Source organism: Cannabis sativa, chromosome 4 (genome assembly GCF_029168945.1).
Source record: "Cannabis sativa cultivar Pink pepper isolate KNU-18-1 chromosome 4, ASM2916894v1, whole genome shotgun sequence".
NCBI lineage: Eukaryota > Viridiplantae > Streptophyta > Magnoliopsida > Rosales > Cannabaceae > Cannabis > Cannabis sativa.
The window spans coordinates 18,158,364-18,176,838 of NC_083604.1; the positions used below are offsets into that span (position 1 = coordinate 18,158,364).

Sequence of the window (18,475 nt, forward strand, 5' to 3'; positions counted from 1 at the left end):
TGCGAGCTTCCGAGAGTACCTTGTATTCCGGGTGCCTCCTCCGGGACCCATGCCCATGGCGCTTCCTTGTGGCGTACAAAGACTTATCAAATGTTTACAAGTTATCTCATCCACGTGTCCCATTTCGACTGGTCCACGTTTTTTGGGCGAATTCAGGGGCAACAGTAGGTTTAATTTTAAATTTTTTTATTAATTTCAAAATATATAATATTATTTTATTTTATTTTTTTTCGAAAATAATAATTTTTTCGAAATTTAATTTTTTAAAATTAAATAAATCCTACATCCAACTATCTAGCTAACCTTGTTGCAGGAGTATGTGTTTTAGCTTGTTTGTAAGTTTTTAAAACCTATTATTGCTTGATTGTAAATAGCCATGGTTAACTTGTTGACAGATCCAATTATCTGATTTTAACTCATGGCTCCCTTGGTCAAGTAAATAATTTGTAACAGGTAATTTTTCACAATCTTCTTTCATCTGTGTATGACCTAGCAACATGATAGGATCCATCCAAATTGTGTGCCTGTGTGAGCCTATATGTTTAATTTTGTTATAGATGCATATAGGTTGTTATTGCTAAATAAAATATCATAGTTTTTGATAGATTTTATTTAGGCCCATTTAGTTTTGGGCCTATTCAATTAATAACAGTTGTTCATTTTAAGGTTAAATTCCTCTCTTTTGGGCCTTGTGTGAGAGTTGGGAGCCATAGTAGTGGGTACGACATACTGAACCCAGCCCCCCCTCACATGAACTACCCTAATTGTGAAGGCCCATTTGCCTGATTTGAATAACTGTACTAGGTTAATTAATTTAGTTTAACCTAATAAAATTGATTAGCAACATAATTAATTTCATTTATTTTGAAATTAAATATAGAATTATAACCATCTAGATTCTTTCTGAAGCTTAATTTAAATTTTTCATTAAATATTCTTATTTAAGTTGATATTTAGTTATCTATAACTGATCAGCTTAAATCTGAATATCTTTTGGATTTAAAATTTCAAAATTAAGTTGAGGAATTTTAGGTATTGGTTATTAAGATTCTTTAGATATTTTTTAAGTTGATATTTTTTCAAATATTAACTTAAAATGGAATATTTCCAAATTAAAGTGGTTATTGCTTAATTTTAAATTTAATTAAATCTAATTTGAATAATATTTAAGTTGATTTTTTAGATTCATCTAAAACAACTTAAATTAGATATTTTTTCAAATTTTGTGGAAAAGATACTTAGTCAAATAAGATATTTTCTAGATAGTTATTTCTAGCCTACTTATTATTTCTAATATTAAATAGGAAAATATTATACATTGTGAAATTTATTATTTAAATAATTAATTTTGGTACAATTTATTTTAAGTATATTTTTTCCTAGTATTAAACTAGAGATTAATAATTAAGCCTTCTCTACACTTAATTATTTATTTCTTGAATTTAATAAATTTAATTAAATTGAAAGTTAAACATCTAAGTTGATTTTCATCATGATACTTAAATATTTCTTTTTCACGACACTTAATTAAATAGAAAATTATTTTTAGTTGAAATTTATTTTTTCAACTAAATTTAAATAATTTTCAAAATATATTTTTCTTTATTTTATTAATCAATTTTCGAAATTGCATTTCATAATGCAAGATGATTTTGAATCTATCTTGAAAAATAGATTAAGTTGTAAATTAATTATTTATTTTAATTAATTCTTGGACCAACTTAAATCAATGATTTTTTCATTTATTGATTAATTTAAAATAAGTGAATTATAGTATATTATTAGAAATTGAATTAATTAGTCAAAGGAAAATATAGATAGGTGATATTTTTGCTTGAAGTATTTTTCTAAGTAATTATTATTTAAGTATTTCGAAAATATAAAGTTTTTATACTTTCTTTTTCAAAATACAATAAATATATTCTCATGAAAATTTATTTTGAGTTGCAAATTAATTTAAATTAATACAACTTAAATAATTTTCTTAATATTTATATTTCAAAATTACTACTGAGATGGAAATAATTCAACTTATTTCAATCACCATCTAAGTATAATTTTATAAATATTAAATTAAATTCTAATTTAGAATTTTAATTCTAAATTCGATATTTAATGAATACATTTTATTATAAATAATAATGAAAATATATTTTAAAGAATGAGCTTTATTATTAAGATATTCGATCTCCATTGTTGGTTTTACATAGCGTTTGTTTTAGTGAGTAATCCTCCCTAATGGAGGAACGTTCATTAGCAAGTTCACACCATTTAATCTCGAAAGATAAGTAGTTTTGTAAGTGTTTTATATGGTATGGATCACCCTAATGGTGGCGACCATATTTGACTTACAAAATATGAAACAATGGTAGAAGCTCATAAGATAGAATTGCCTTGACTCTCGCCTAAACGAGACAACGCTGAATTCCAATCTTGATCGAATAAAAGGTTGCTAGAATGTTTAACATTTTAGATGAGCTGACAACTCTATTCAATGGATGGTAGCTTTGACTCTCGCCTAAACGGGACACTGATATCAGTTTGTTGAAAACCTTGGAAATTATTTAGGATTGTATGTTTAGTATTTTCACTTGTCATTCCTACTTGCTATATGTTTAATAATTTCTGAATTGTGTGTGAATTTATATTGAACCATGTTATTTTCTGTTATTAAGTTGTAGTTTAATTTCGAATCTTCATTGTTGGTCTAACTTGGTTTGTTTATCTAATGAGATAAATCCCTAGTGGATTTTCACCATTAGACATACATAATAGTGTTAGATCTCGAAAGATAAATATTGTATATGCAACATCTAGCTGTTCATCAATTGATGACACCTTAGACTAGTATTTTTACAATATGAAATAAGAAGATTGTATAAATAAGATTACTTTGACTCTCGCTAATCGAAGCATTGTTGGATTCTTATTTATAAACGAAATTATCCTAATTCCTCTTTGCTTATTCATTTCGAATTAGCTCAATAACATATCATTGGATGAATGGTCTATATATCATTTCATGTCATTTTTTTTAAGAAATTGAATGACATTTTTTATTATTTTCCCGAAATTCTATCCCAAAATGATATAAATCCTCAATCTTAAATATCTCCTACTTGTATGGGCAAATCTGACTTAGAGTTTAAATTAGTAGTGGTGGTCCAAGAAAGAATTACTCATTATATTTGGTATAAATTTAAGTCTTTGACTTTAATTTTAGATTCCAAACAGAAATTTTCTTATATTTCTATTTCCAGAATACAATACAGTTACACTTTCACAAGTGTTTAATATCCATCTTCTATTAATGGATTCAAAACTGTATATTAAAGTATGGAATATGAGTTTAGTATTCTGTAACCAGGATCCACTTGCAATATTCTAAGAACTCTTTGATGTATCTAAATCTAAGTCATCAAAAGACACAACCACATTTTTTTTTTAATCTATGGCATTTGTATCTGGTTCATAGTGGTTTTGACAAGATCAATCTCTGCAAAGAGTTAATATGCCTATATCCACTGAAAGTTGTTCATCTCATTCGCAGATGGATGTACATTCAGGGGTGGATATGAGTTTTTCGTTGTATTCTTAAAACGATAACTCTAGATTATACCTTATGCAAAGAAATTTGAAATGTTTGAAAATTTTCATAAATTTCTAGCAATGGTTAAAACTATAAAGGTAAGTGGTTAAAGATCTTGCGAACTGATAGGGGTGGAGAAATAGTTAGTAGATATGCAGTTCGAAGATCATTAAATTGATTTTTGAATTATATCCAAACTTACCTCCCCAGAAATTTCGATTTGCATATTGATGATTAGTTACTAGTCGTTGCCTAAATCCTTCTATGGTAATACAATTTCAGAATGATGTAATGGTTGTATACTTAATGTAAATCATTACTAGATTCATGGATGACCTAATCAAAATCTTAAGAAAAGCTAGAACTGTTAACCATGGTTTGCATGTTTGTTAGCTATTCTAAGTGATTAGGGGTGGACCTTCCCATAGTCAATAGATAAGAAAGTGTTTGTTTAAACAAATACTACTTTTCTAAGAAAATGACTAAGTCTGAAAATAAAGTAGAAAAATAAAGGAGATATTTATTTCTTGATTCCAAAAGTGTTCTATCATCTTATTTAACATATGATGATCCCACTGCCTCTGTTGTCTTGTCACAACCGAAGAGGTCAATACCATTTTGTTTTCTTAGACATAATTCATGGTACCTTGTCGTAGTGGGAGAGTTTCTAGGAACTCACCTTCTTATGACTTGGAAGACACTAGTGATTAAAATCCATTGTGAGTTTAAACAAGTAATGGATTGTCAAGATAAGAAACTAAGAAAAAGCCAAGAGAACTATGGTTTAATCCATTCACATGGAATAACCTAAACTTTCTATTACAAGGACATAAATGGAAATTTTCGTTAATAAGTCTATTCAATGTAACAAAAATTTCTGTTCCTAGTATTATAGGTTTGAGTTTATCTAAACCTATGGCTTGTGGTATACCTGGTAATTACTTACTCTAATGCAAGCAACTTACTTTAGTAAGATGCTAAAGCATTTTCTTTCTAATGGCAATCTATAGAAGCTTCTCGACTTCTAGGCATAGATTTTATTTATCTTTGGAAAAGTCTCCACTATTCCAGAAAAGATAAAGTCATGAAAGAATTTCTTAAATCAACAGTGAGAGGTCTCAGATATGCTTTAGTATGCCTTAGACCAGACACCTGCTGTTGAGTGGGAGTAATGAGTAGGTATCAGATTAATCCAGGAGAAGAACATTGGAAGACAATCAAGTAAATTTTAAGATTAAGAAGAGGAACTATATGTTAGTCAGTAAGGGTGTATTTAAAACTCTTAGACTACACCACATCAGATTTCGAGATTTGCCTTTGTGCTAGAAAATCTTTTTGATAAAATGGTGATTACTCTTGGGGTGGAATAGTGATTTTGGAGAAGTGTAAAAACCTATCTGAAGTCTCTAGGTCTACCAGAAAGGGACTGAATGTTAAAGTTGCAGGAAAGGTACTTATTCAGTCTAAGGAAAGTTCTATACATTTTTGGCACCATTCCAAATTGCCTTAACTACTAGTGTTATTTCCTGATTAACCAAAAGTAGTTGCCAAAGATATAGAATCCAGTATCCCAAAAAGAGTAGACATATAGAGAGGAATTTCACATTATCAATGATTTTGTGATTAAGGAAGAGTAATGGTGGAGAAAAGGTTGTGTTTAATTCAGCCTTGCAGATCCTATTATGAGGAGTTTACTACTACTACACTTGATTTGTATATCAAGGTGTTGAGATTATTTGAAATGCACTTTTTGTTTTATATTAGTGCAAGTGGGAGTTTGTTGGGTTTTATGCCCTAAATAAAACTCATTTCAATATAATCAGATTTACTTATTAATATAGATCAGAAATAACATTTAATGTTGCATGGTTCACATGATTTATTTCATGATTATATGCACATAATGTATAAATTCATCTGAAACTCTTTTCACATACTTGATCCTGTTTATTGTGCTGTCAACACTTTGGAAAGTAAACATGACTATGTGAATAAAGTTTTCTAGATTTATCAGCACAGGGTTTTACTGATATGATAATCTACAACAGAGTTTACTTGCATTTGGAGAAATGCTATGTTCTTTCCAGAGCATTGGTTAAAGTAAAGCTCAGGTTGGATGCATGGAGTATGCATCGGAAGGGACCGATATTGAACTTTGACTTAGATTTATTAAACTTACCGTAATATCTATTCAAGTCAATATCGCCTAGTTGATCCTAGATCAAATGATCTTAATCCTGTTATGATTAGGCTCAATCTCAAGAAGCTATTCGTGTTCTTTGATTTGTTAGTTAAGCCTACTTTTGGGTCAGGGTGATACGTACATTTTGGGAACACGGTAGTGCAATTGAGTGGGAGCGCTAACATAAAAATGGAATCTATAGCTTCTATCTGGCGAATAGTAAGTAAAAGATGATCTCCTTCGAGCTTGACCAAACGAAAATAAATGGTGGAGTACTTATTTCACATAAGCTGAAATATCATTTATACGGGGTTAAGTGTTTTAAGGATAAAATACATTGTAGGGTGTAACGGTAATCTAATCCCTTTACAGTGTAGATCATTCATATAGAGGATCATTGATCAAATTAGGATTATAACAATGGATAGCTAATGATGTGTCTATATGGTGGAACATATAGAGCATTCTATATACTGAGAGTGTAATTCTAAGTTCTATGCGTGGATTCAACGAAGAATTAATAAGTCAGTGAATTTAGGTTATAAATTCTTGATCTGCTTATGGAAGCTCGGTTATATAGACCCATGTTCCCCCTACTAGTTGAGATAATATTGCTTGTAAGACTCATATAATTGGTTTTGATTAATCAATTATAATTCTCAAATTAGACTATGTCTATTTGTGAATTTTTCACTAAGTAAGGGCGAAATTGTAAAAAAAGAGTTTTAGGGGCATATTTGTTAATTATGATACTTTGTATGGTTCAATTAATAAATATGATAAATGATAATATTATTTAATAATTATTTATAGTTATTAAATAATTAGAATTGACATTTAAATGGTTGAATTAGAAAGTTGGCATTTTTGAGAAAATGAGATGCAGAAATGATAAAACTGTAAAATTGCAAAAAGTGAGTCCCAAATCCACATTGCTAGGGCCGGCCACTTTTATAGCATTTATCATCTGATATTTTTATTATTTTAATGCCGAATAATTCAAACCTAACCCTAGTGGAATGCTATAAATAGATAGTGAAGGCTTTAGGAAATTTGCACTTAACTTTCTACTTTTTCCTTCAGAGAAAAACCTGAGCCTTCTCTCTCTATATCTAGCCGCCACCTTCTTCTCTTTCTTCTTCCTTGAAATTTCGAACCACTTACTGATTAGAGTAGTGCCCACACACAGCAAGTGATACATTAATCATAGTGAGGAAGATCGTGAAGAAAGACATTCAACAAGAAGGAGTTTCAGCACTAAAGAATCAGAGAAAGAGATCCAGGTTCAGATATTGATAATGCTCTGCTACAGAAAGGAATCAAGGGCTAGATATCTGAACGGAAGGAGTCATATTATTCCGCTGCACCCAATGTAAGGTTTCTAATACTTTATATGTGTTTATTTCATAATCGTTTTAGAAGTTCATATTTAGGGTGTTCATCAACATACTTGTGAGTAGATCTAAGATCCTGGTAAAATAATTTCCAACAGAAAGGACATAACACTTATCCAAGGTGTAAGAATACCTATCGCTGATTATCACGCCAGTCTAAATCCAGTGTACTGACAAATCAGGGAGTAAACTTTCGAACATATAATTAAGATTATATTCCACTATGATGACAACACTATAATCATTAACAAATTCGTATGTTCTGGACTTAAATAGAATTCATACATTATATATATAATCATGAAATAAATCATGTGAACCATGCAACATAAAATGTTATTTATGATCTTTATTAATAAGTAAATCTGATTATATTGAAATGAGTTTTATTTAGGGCACAAAACCCAACAGAAGGACTCTGGCACCTCTCAGAGGGCCTCTGAGGCTGCTACTTTGGGAGAGCAGTCTTCACAGGTCATTCCCCTTCGAGGAGGAACAATCCAAGACACCTCACTAAACACGGTGGGCTCTAACGACAACTTGGACGGACTTATCTTTCCCCTAAAAGGACTCTTGTTAACTCCAAATGCAAGGGATCACAGACTTCCCCGGGTCTTAACACGAAGAGGGTCAAACCTTCAATTCCAGACTTGGGGGCATTTGGCGTACCATCGGCTAACCCACCATTACAACAACAACAACCACAACAACTAAGACAACAACCACAGCAGCGGCAACAACGACAACAACTGCAAAAACAACACCAACTGCAACAACAACTACAACAACAACAACCTGGGCAAGTGCCTCTGCTCCAGTAGCAGCAAACTTTATCCCCTTGTTAGTTGCAGATTGTGTCGTCACATTCCACTCCACGCCCCTCTCAGTCTCCTACACTTTAACACCTTCATGGGCGCACAACTCCTAAGCCAGCTTTTACTTATCCATCTCAGCACGTCGTAGGGGGTAAGTTCCTTCATTAGGATTCTGCTTACCCATGAGGTTGCCTATTCTCGGCCATGATTACCTCACAAAGGTAGGCGAGTCTGCTGCCATTTTGAAAAGGCGTCATGAGCAGGAACAAATAAATCTTCAGAAGTAGGCTACCCAACTATCTTCTATCAAGATAGTTGAGATTTAGAGGGAGTCCGCCAGCCTTCATCCTTCGGTCCTGTGTTGGATCTGAGTGCAGTGAGCCAGAATCTGATGCCTAAGGTGGGCAGAGTCATTGCCCCTTATACTGTAGAAATGTTGGACATCATGAGCCTTAGTGTGAGCAAACTTACGTCAGAGAAGTAGGTCGTGAGCAGAAGTGTTGATCCATACACATTATCAGTGGCTGCCAAACAATAGGTCATGGGGGTAAGTCTCAATTTTCTGAACCATTCTTCCTTATGATTTAATTTTTATTACCAAAGTGGATGTATGACATTTTCCTTTTATCTCCCTTTCTCTAGATGGCATTGTTTGCAGAGAGGACCACCAAAGAAGTGGGCAACATGACCATTGAATTGAGCCAACTTTGTGCTAGAGTTAAATCCTTGATAACCGAGAATGGGGCCTTACGTGCATAAGTTGAGCAGGTCAAGACCCAGGCCGCCTCCAGCACACAAAAGGCCCACGAAGACTAGGAGGCCAAGTTGGCTGTCGAGGAGAGAAAGTGGGACACCAAATACTAGAAGATGTACTTAGATCACAAGGCCAAAACTGAGCAAGAGGTCGAGGGAACTGTACGCTCCCTTCAAGAGAACTTAAACAAGGCCAGGGAGGAGAAAGATAGAACCGAGGCTGCTTGGTGCTTTAGTCTGAGACTATCTCCACCCAGATCCAAAAAGTCAACACCATCCAAGAGCAAATCCATTAAAAGGACCAACTCATTCAAAGCATTCATGTCAAACACAAAAAGGAGAAGAAACGGACGGAGTCCTGGATATCCTAACACGACAATCTGAACATTCTGTGTAGACCTCATCGCTCATATATTTGATAGTTGGTACCCTAAAAACCACGTCCAGTTGAGCTGTAATAGTTCTTATTTTGGGATCACTAGTCAATACAACACTAACTTTGATAGGGCTAGATGTTCTTATTGGGACATGACTCCACTTAATCCATTTGACCTTTTCACGACTACTAGTTCTAGGGAATTTATTAATTATTATAGCACTTCTTCCTCGTCTGATGATTATGGTAATATGCTTAAGTGGGAGATTAACTCACCCTATTTTTTTTCTGTTTTATTTATACAAGTGTTGATGTTTCATGTCTTGTCTCGCAGATATGGACTTCAAAGATCTCTTTTGCAGCCCTTCAGGTTCTAATAAGAAAAGCAAGAAACGTACTGCCACGTCGGAAACTGCCTCTGGGTCAAACCCAGAACATTTGAAGAGGATAAAAAAGTCTGCCAGCAAGAAATGTGCCTCGACTCAACTTGTAATTGAGCAAGAGAAGACCCCAGACACTTCCTCGACACGTGTTGCTGCGAGCACTGGTGAACAAGCTTTAGGGTGAGTTCATCAAGTTAAATTCTCTGGATCTCAAACCAAGATGGTACTCTTGGAGCCCTCTTGCCCCTACCAACCTTTGCATGTATTGAGGGTTCGCAAATATGCTCGTAGTACGCTACCACTTGTTTGCGCCACTATAAGTCCTTTCAATAGGATGATTAAGAGCCGATCAACAGAGGCAACTTCTAAAGTCTTACACCGAGGAGTGTTGATCTCTTACTTTTGGTTAGTCGGCCTCCCTTTTTCTTGTTTTTTTTTTACTTGGAATTTGCTTATCTTACATATATCCTTCTCTTATATACCCTCTCTTTTGACTTCGTTCTTCGCATGCTTCTTTTCTATCCCACGCGGCTCAACAAAGGGGCCTCTAGACTGTCAACCAACTTAGCATCAAACTTTGCAGGTCTAATGAACAACGCGAAGCTTTTGCAAAGCAATGGAATGACTCCCAGTCAGAGATTTCTCTGTTGAAAAAGAAGGCTGAAGAACAAGAGAAAGCTCATAAGGCTAAACTTGAGGCTACCTAGAATAAAGCCAAGGATCTCCTCGAGACTAACCAGAAGACCCAAGAAGCGCTTGATGAAGCTAACAAGAAACTCAAAGAAGTCGAGGCTAATGCTAAGGCTAGAGTAAACTTGATTGCCAAGCAATCAATTTATCGAGCTTGGATGACAAATCCTAATATGAATTTAAGCTTCTTGGGTGCTGGAGCCGATGAGATGCTTGCTTTCTGAGAGCAAATAAAAAAGGATGAAGTTGAGGATGCTGAAGAGGTTGAAGTCGAAGAAGAAGAAGTACTCACTAAGTCTCCAACCATGTAGGCTTAGTTTTTATCATTTTAACTAACAATCAATGGCCATTAGGCCGAGACAATATTTTGCCCCTTGTGGCAGTTTTGTAATATAAATTTAAACTTGCTTTGTTGGATGGCCAACATAGCTATATATATATTTTCTTTTATGCCATTTTATCGTGCTTTTCTTGAGTTGCCAATGTTTATTTATTGTGTTTTTTTTTTCACAACAAAACATTTTTCTCGATTAAACTTGGAATATATCTCAGGTTTACATGTTCACTTAGCTAAGTGCATGAGCTGATGAGATGCTTGCTTTCTGAGAGCAAATAAAAAAGGATGAAGCTGAGGATGCTGCAGAGGTTGAAGTCGAAGAAGAAGAAGTACTCACTAAGTCTCCAACCATGTAGGCTTAGTTTTTTATCATTTTAACTTACAATCAATGGCCATTAGGCCGAGATAATATTTTGCCCCTTCTGGTATTTTTGTAATATAAATCTAAACTTGCTTTGTTGGATGGCCAACATAGCTATATATATATATTTTATTTTATGCCATTTTATCATGCTTTTCTTGAGTTGCCAATGTTTATTTATTGTGTTTTTTTTCATCACAACAAAACATTTTTCTCGATTGAACTTGGAATATATCTCAGGTTTACATGTTCACTTAGCTAAGTGCATGTTTGTTCATGAACAATTAATATCCTGTCAGTTCATATGGGAGCAGTTCTGCCATGTTATTCGCGAGCAGTTAATATTCTTCCATGTTATTCACGAGCAGTTAATATTCTGCCATGTTAAGAGCAAACTTTACATATTTTGAACAGCTTGTTTTAAAACTGTTTTGAATATTTCTTGATTGCTCATATGAGTAGTTAATCTTCTATTCATACTTTAGCTTGCATATTTATTTTTAAGACACACTGGTATCTCGTTTATAATACAAGCTATAATATGCGAGTTGTTAGTTATTCAAATCGCACTTAGCTTTATGTTGTTTTATGAGAAAAATCTCACTTACAACAGCTATTTTAATTTCTACTTAAAGAAAGGTTTCAAAATATTTGATTTTATACTGTCCTAGAATAGTTGTCAATCATCCTTTATTTTTGTAAAAAAAAGAATATTTTCTAGGTTTGAACCTAGTTCTTTTTTGCATATACCTCTAGGTAGAATCTAGTTATTGTATATGTAAAAAATTACAAAGATGAACTTTAATTATTACAAAATAAATTACTGGTAATATGGCCGTAAATGTGCCTTGTTCCAATGGTTCTTTATTACCAAGCCATTGAGACAAGCTAATTTGTAAGCTTCGATTCCAACTACAACTTCGATAATATACGGGCCTTCCCAATTTGGATTAAACACCCCAGCTGTTGGATCTTGCGTATTTGCAAATACACATCTTAACACCAAATCTCTTACTTTAAAGAGTCTTTGACGAACTCTTTTATTAAAGTATCTAGTGATACGGTGTTGATAGGCAACATTGGTTATTTGTGACTCGGTGCGTTTTTCTTCAAGTAGATCCAAGGACATACTTAGAAGTTTTTGGTTTTGTTCTTGATTTTAGAATTCATGCATGTGGGTCGCAATATTTACCTCTATAGGTAACATTGCTTCCGAGCCAAACACCAATGAAAATGGAGTGTGTCCCGTTGTTGTTTTCTCCATGGTTTTATAGGCCAGATCACTTGTGGTAGCTCTTCAACCCATCTTCCTTTGGTAGCGTCTAACTTCTTCTTCATAGTATCCTTCAAGGTCTTATTAACTGCTTCTTCTTGCCCATTTGCTTTAGGTCTTCACACTAACGAGAAGCTCTTAATAACTTTATTCCTTTCACAGAACTCAGTAAATAAATTTCCATCAAACTGAGTACCGTTGTCGGATACTATCTTCATTGGAATGCCAAATCTACAAATAATGTTCTTGATGACAAAATCAAGAACTTTTTTATATGTAATGGATACTAAAGGTTCAGCAACTGTCCATTTTGTGAAGAAGTCGACTACAACAAATTTTGTGCCACCTCGATCTGTGGGTAACGACCCAATTAAGTCGATTCCCCATATTGCGAATGGGTATGGCAAGGTCATCACTCTTAGCTCGGTGGGTGGTACTCGGGGTATATGTGAGAACCGTTGGCACTTATCATGTCCACGCCAACAAACAACAATAACACATTAACAACAAATTCATGTCCATACTACCAACAACAATAATACACCATCAACAACAATAACACTAAAATCTAGTCTAAGACAATGATAACAATAATAGAGAGAAAAAACTCAGATAAGACACTGTTACGAAAAATATGAACAATACGCAAGTGTACGTACTCAAGTAGTAAACTCACACAGGTGAGGTCGAACCACAGGGAATTGAACTGAATACCACTAAACTAGATTTATGATCCTATTTGGTAGATAAAAATAATTTTAATAAAGTTTGAAATAAAGCTACTTAAGAAAATTAAAGAAAGCAATAAAGTTGTTTAATCAAGGATGAGAAATTAGGGAAAAAAATCATGTTGATTTAATTACCCAATTGTTAATGCTAATTTACTACTCTTTTTCTCAATGTCTCGATGTGAATGACAGATTATAAAATTAACCTAACTCTTTTCAAATCTTTTAGGCCCTAAATTACATGTTATCTAATCATCTCTAAATTAGACTAACATATAATCAGCATTTTGCAATAATCTAATTGTCACTAAGGCTATGTAAATACTTTCGTTTCACATCAAAACCTAGTTTATCCAATTTTAGCATTCTCAATTCTCACTTTTTAGATTTTGAATTGAGATCATAGAGCATGTAAAAGGTGATCAATCTTAAACATGTAATTAACACTAATATGGATAAATTTCACAATCAAGAAAGGAGAAATAGCAATTATCATTAACTAAAGATAAAGTCAATCAACAATCATCATCTCCCTAAATAGGAGTTCAATTCATAACATCCATAATCAAATCCATAATTAAAATTGAAACAGAAAATAGCATAGAAAAATTAAAGAGAAGAGAAAGAACTAGTTGAAGCAATTGATCTGGGTCGCCACAAGCCGCTCTTCTAGTCTCTTCCTTTGTTTATAGGGCTCCAAATCTGAATGAATATCGATTTTCACGAACTCCCCTCTCTTTAAACCAAGTCTAATCTTTAAAATTTGTGAAATTACGAAATTATCCAAAAATCCCGCCACTGATGCTTCGTCGCGACAAAGGATTTGCCCGTCGCGGCGAAGGTTGTTGTCCACAATTTCAAAAACTCTCTGCCAATCCCCATCGCGGCAAAGGTTTTTCCCCATCGCGGCGAAGGATTTATTTATTTTTTTACTTCGACCTCTTTCAGTAAAATGGGCATAACTTTCTAATACCGACTCCAAATGAGCTGATTCAATATGCGTTGGAAAGATAAAAAAAAGATCTAAAACTTTTATGCTTTAAATTTTTCCAAAATCTGATCAGAACATAGTCGAATTTAGGCTTTAAGTTTCAGCTTTATTCTCTTTCAAAATTTTCTCTATTTTATAGATTCTTTTTTTTTTTCGAAATTTGTCCAATTTATACATTCCAAGCGTAGAAACCTGAAATAAAAGAAAACAAGCGTAAAATAGCCCTAAAACTAGAAACAAAGAGTGAAAACTACCTAAAAATACGACCCGAAACTTAGACTAAAATTAGCCTAACAAATTCCCCCAAACTAGATCTTTACTCACCCTCGAGTATAATTAAAAACTAAGACAAAGCAACAACGACACGAAAGATAACTGAGCCTCCAAATAATTAAACTACCATGCCACTTGTGCAACTTCAATCAATTGGCCAAACCAGAATTTCAATTCAACCACTCTAGGAATTAACTTGGATGCACAAGTTAGAAAAAAATATGTATAGATGCAAAACACTTCAATTAGAAAAACATATCACAATCATTCTACTCTTACCAACGTTCCGCCAACCAATGTTCAATATGCTTACATGACCTACCTCTCTCCACTAATGTCGACAACCCCTGCTTGGAATCAAAAGGTCTTTCTCGATTGAAATATCTTGGCTTAGGTGAAAGGTAGATAAAAAGTCATTTAGGCTACATTATACCATAAGCAAAATATACCAAACAAACACTCACAATTATCCATAATTTACCCAAAAAAACTTGTAAGAGATCGAGAACTTCAACTTTTTGTGCCTACCATCATCTTTTTCTTTTCTCTTTTTGATATTGGAATATTCCATATTTTTCTTCTTTTTTCTTTATTCATTTTTTTTTTAGAAGAATTAGCAAATTTATTTATTTCTTTTTTTTTCTTTATTTTTTATGATGAGTAAGACACTTTTACATTACATAAATTTTCTCAATCTTCTACTTTTAAAATAATACCCACTCATAACACTTATTTCCCCCAAACTTAATTAAAAGCATATGACATAGTGAGGTACATCGAGAATAAAAGTAATTAAAAGGAAACACATTAAGCTCAATTCAGTGGTTAAAATTTTGAAACAAGCTAAGGCTCAACTTGGGTACACTAAGGACAAAATTTTTACAAGTAAGCTTGAAAGACTCAATCGGTCTAAAGAAAATTGCCTAAATCATTTTCCAAGCAACAATCATCAAGGATTTCGCTTCAAGAGAGTAAGTCACGCAAGTTCTATTCCATGTCAAGCAAACATTCCTCAAACCCAAGTAGAACAAAAGTGATACTATCCAAAACTTAATAATTTACATCTATAAAAGAAAATTTTCACAAGGCATCCAATTAAATCCAAAGAGTTTATGAATTAAGCACACGGTTTAAATTTCAATCCATTGCACACATAACAATAGTAGTTCAATCAATATCTCGGCTCAATTATCAACACATGAAAAATTAAAGAAAGAAAACTAAACTAATTAACCCACTAAAAACAAAGACAATAAAAACATAAAAACTTTTAAATCCCTCCCCCCAAACTAAAGATTCACATTGTCCCCAATGTGATATAAAATATTCAAGGTGAGAAGGACTTACATGAACCCTCATCAGAAGGGGTTTGGCATTAATACTGCTTCAAATTGGATTAAGTCCACCTCTTGCATCCAATAGGGTCCTTGTACCAAATGAAGAAAATTGACCTCCAATGTTGCTAATTTTAGAGTTTTCCAACGACGCCGAATCGTTCAAAGTCGTTCTTTAGGCTTTGCTCTCTTCTTATCAGCTTTAACAAAAGAACCCTTCACCATCTCAATCTTGCAACATGTAGGAATGTCGGTTGGGGCAAAAACATTAAAATTGACATCTTCATCTTGCACTCGTAACTTTAACTCTCCCTTTTGAACATCTATTAATGCTCGACCCGTGGCTAAGAATGGTCTTCCCAAAATAATGGGAATAGTTGAATCTTCCTCCATATCAAGAATTAGGAAATCCGCAGGGAAGATAAACTTACCAACCTTCACCAGTACATCTTCAATTATCCCACGAGGATGAGTCAAAGAACGATCCGCCAGTTGTAAAGTCACTGTGTAGGCTTTGCTTTTCCCAATCCTAGCCTTTTAAAGATAGAAAATGGTATTAGATTAATGCTTGCTCCTAGATCACATAGAGCTTTAGTTTCCACCGAACCCCCTATAGAGCATGGAATATTGAAACTACCTGGATCATTAAGCTTGGGCGGTAGTTTCTTTTACGAAATTGCACTGCACTCCTTAGTGAGTGCCACTGTCTCGAATTCTTCCAACTTTCTTTTCTTAGCTAAAATTTCTTTCATGAACTTCAGGTAAGTTGGCATTTGCTTCAAGGCTTCCACAAATGGAATGTTAATGTGCAGCTTCCTAAATATTTCAAGAAATTTTGAAAACTGCTTGTCGAGGTTGTTCTTACGGAGTCTTTGAGGGTAAGGAATTTTAATATGGTGATCTATGCTGATCTAAGGCGAAGCTTCTTTCGGTGCGAGACCCTCAGTAGTCTTCTTTTCCTTTGGTGCCTGTGTGTGTGCCTGTTGATCCTGAACCCCATCTTCAACTGGTTGCTTGCCACTAGGTCCCTCATAACTCTTTCCACTCCTCAAGGAAATTGCTTGACATTGCTCTTTTTCCTTTTCCTCACTAGTGCTAGGTGAATTTCCTTAAACTTATTTTGCCACTTGAGTAGCCAATTGTTCCATCTGAGTTTCTAGAGTTTTAATAGAGGCTCTAGTCTCCATCATGAATTGGAGCAATAAGTCAGCTTGGATATTTAAGCCTCCACTAGGATTTGGTTGTTGCGGCTGTTGTTGCTTTTGTTGGGGCTGATTTCTCTGCTGGTAGGCACCTTGTTGCTTGTGCCCATAATTATTATTTTGAGAATAGTTCCCAATGGATTTTGCTTGATCCATTGGCAAACTATTCAAATCCACCAGACATTGGTCATATGTGTGAGGACCCCCACAGAGCTCACAAGCAACTTGAGCCTGTTTCACCTGAGCAATCATCAACTTCGTCAAGGCCTCCACTTGGGCTGTCAACTTGGTGATGGCGTCTACCTCACGCATACCAGCCACCTTCTTAGATTGACTCCTTTCAGTTGGCCACTACTGATTATTCAGGGCCATCTCCTCTAGCAAATCATAAGCCTCATTTGCACTTTTTCTCATAAATGCTCCACCAGCTGCAGCATCTATAAGGATTCGAGTATTACCAACCAACCCGTTGTAATAATTGTGAACCAGTATCCACTTCTCAATTTCGTGATGAGGACACTTTCTGATAAGATCCTTGAACCTCTCCCAAGACTCATGGAGAGATTCATTATCTAGCTGACAGAAGTTATTAATCTCTCCTCGTAGCTTAGCAGACTTTGCTGGAGGAAAGAACTTGGACAGAAACTTTGTTGCCAAGTCGGTCCATGTTGCTATAGAATTTGGTGGTAAGGAGATCAACCAACTCTTGGCTCGCTCTCTCAGTGAGAATGGAAAAAGTCTCAAATGAATGGCATCATCACTAACCCCATTGACTTTGAAAGTCTGACATAACTCCATGAAGTTTGATAGGTACAAATTGGGATCTTCAAAGGGGAGTCCACCTAACTGGACTGAAGACTGCACTATTTGAAGTATTGCAGGCTTAATCTCGAAGTTGTTGGCATCTATGACGGGCAGCATGATGCATGATTGAACCTCCGTAAGAGTTGGGAGAATGTAATCTCTCAGACTACGACCATTTGCTTGATCTTCAACGACACCTCCATTATTACCATTGTTACCTCCATTGTTACCCCCATTAGCATTCTCAGCCATGATTTCTTCGGTTTCAGCAGTTGCTGAAACTCTTTCTTGCCTCTTGTTTCTTTTGTTACTCCTACAAGTCTTTTCAATTTCAGGATCAATCGGCAATATGACACCTTGTCCTTGACGTCACATACACCTTCAATTCCTGAAATAGATTAAGACAATGTTGAAAGAAATAGGTTAGCAATCAACAAGAAAAATTAACCAAAGTAGAATTTAATCTAATCTTATGCAATATTAATTTTTAAACAATTCCCCGGCAACGGCGCCAAAAACTTGTTACGAAAAATATGAACAATACGCAAGTGTACGTAATCAAGTAGTAAACTCACACAGGTGAGGTCGAACCACGGGGAAGTGAACTGAATACCGCTAAACTAGATTTATGATCCTATTTGGTAGATAAAAATAATTTTAATAAAGTTTTAAATAAAGATACTCAAGAAAATTAAAGAAAGCAATAAAGTTGTTTAATCAAGGATGAGAAATTAGAGAAAAAAAATCATGTTGATTTAATTACCCAATTGTTAATGCTAATTACTACTCTCAATCTCAATGTGAATGACAGAATATAAAATTAACCTAACTCTTTTCAAATCTTTTAGACCCTAAATTACATGTTATCTAATCATCTCTGAATTAGACTAACATATAATCAGCATTACGCAATAATCTAATTGTCAGTAAGACTATGTAAATACTTTCGTTTCACATCCAAACCAAGTTTATGCAATTTTAGCATTCTCA

The 18,475-nt window shown here is 34.2% G+C and overlaps 1 non-coding gene across 1 annotated transcript; it reads left to right on the forward strand.

Annotated features, from left to right (window-relative positions):
• The first annotated feature begins 17,183 nt into the window (after window positions 1-17,183).
• Window positions 17,184-17,289, forward strand: LOC115715376 (small nucleolar RNA R71). Its single transcript, XR_004011251.1, has one exon. It is a non-coding gene; the product is annotated as a small nucleolar RNA R71 (small nucleolar RNA).
• The last annotated feature ends 1,186 nt before the right edge of the window (window positions 17,290-18,475 follow it).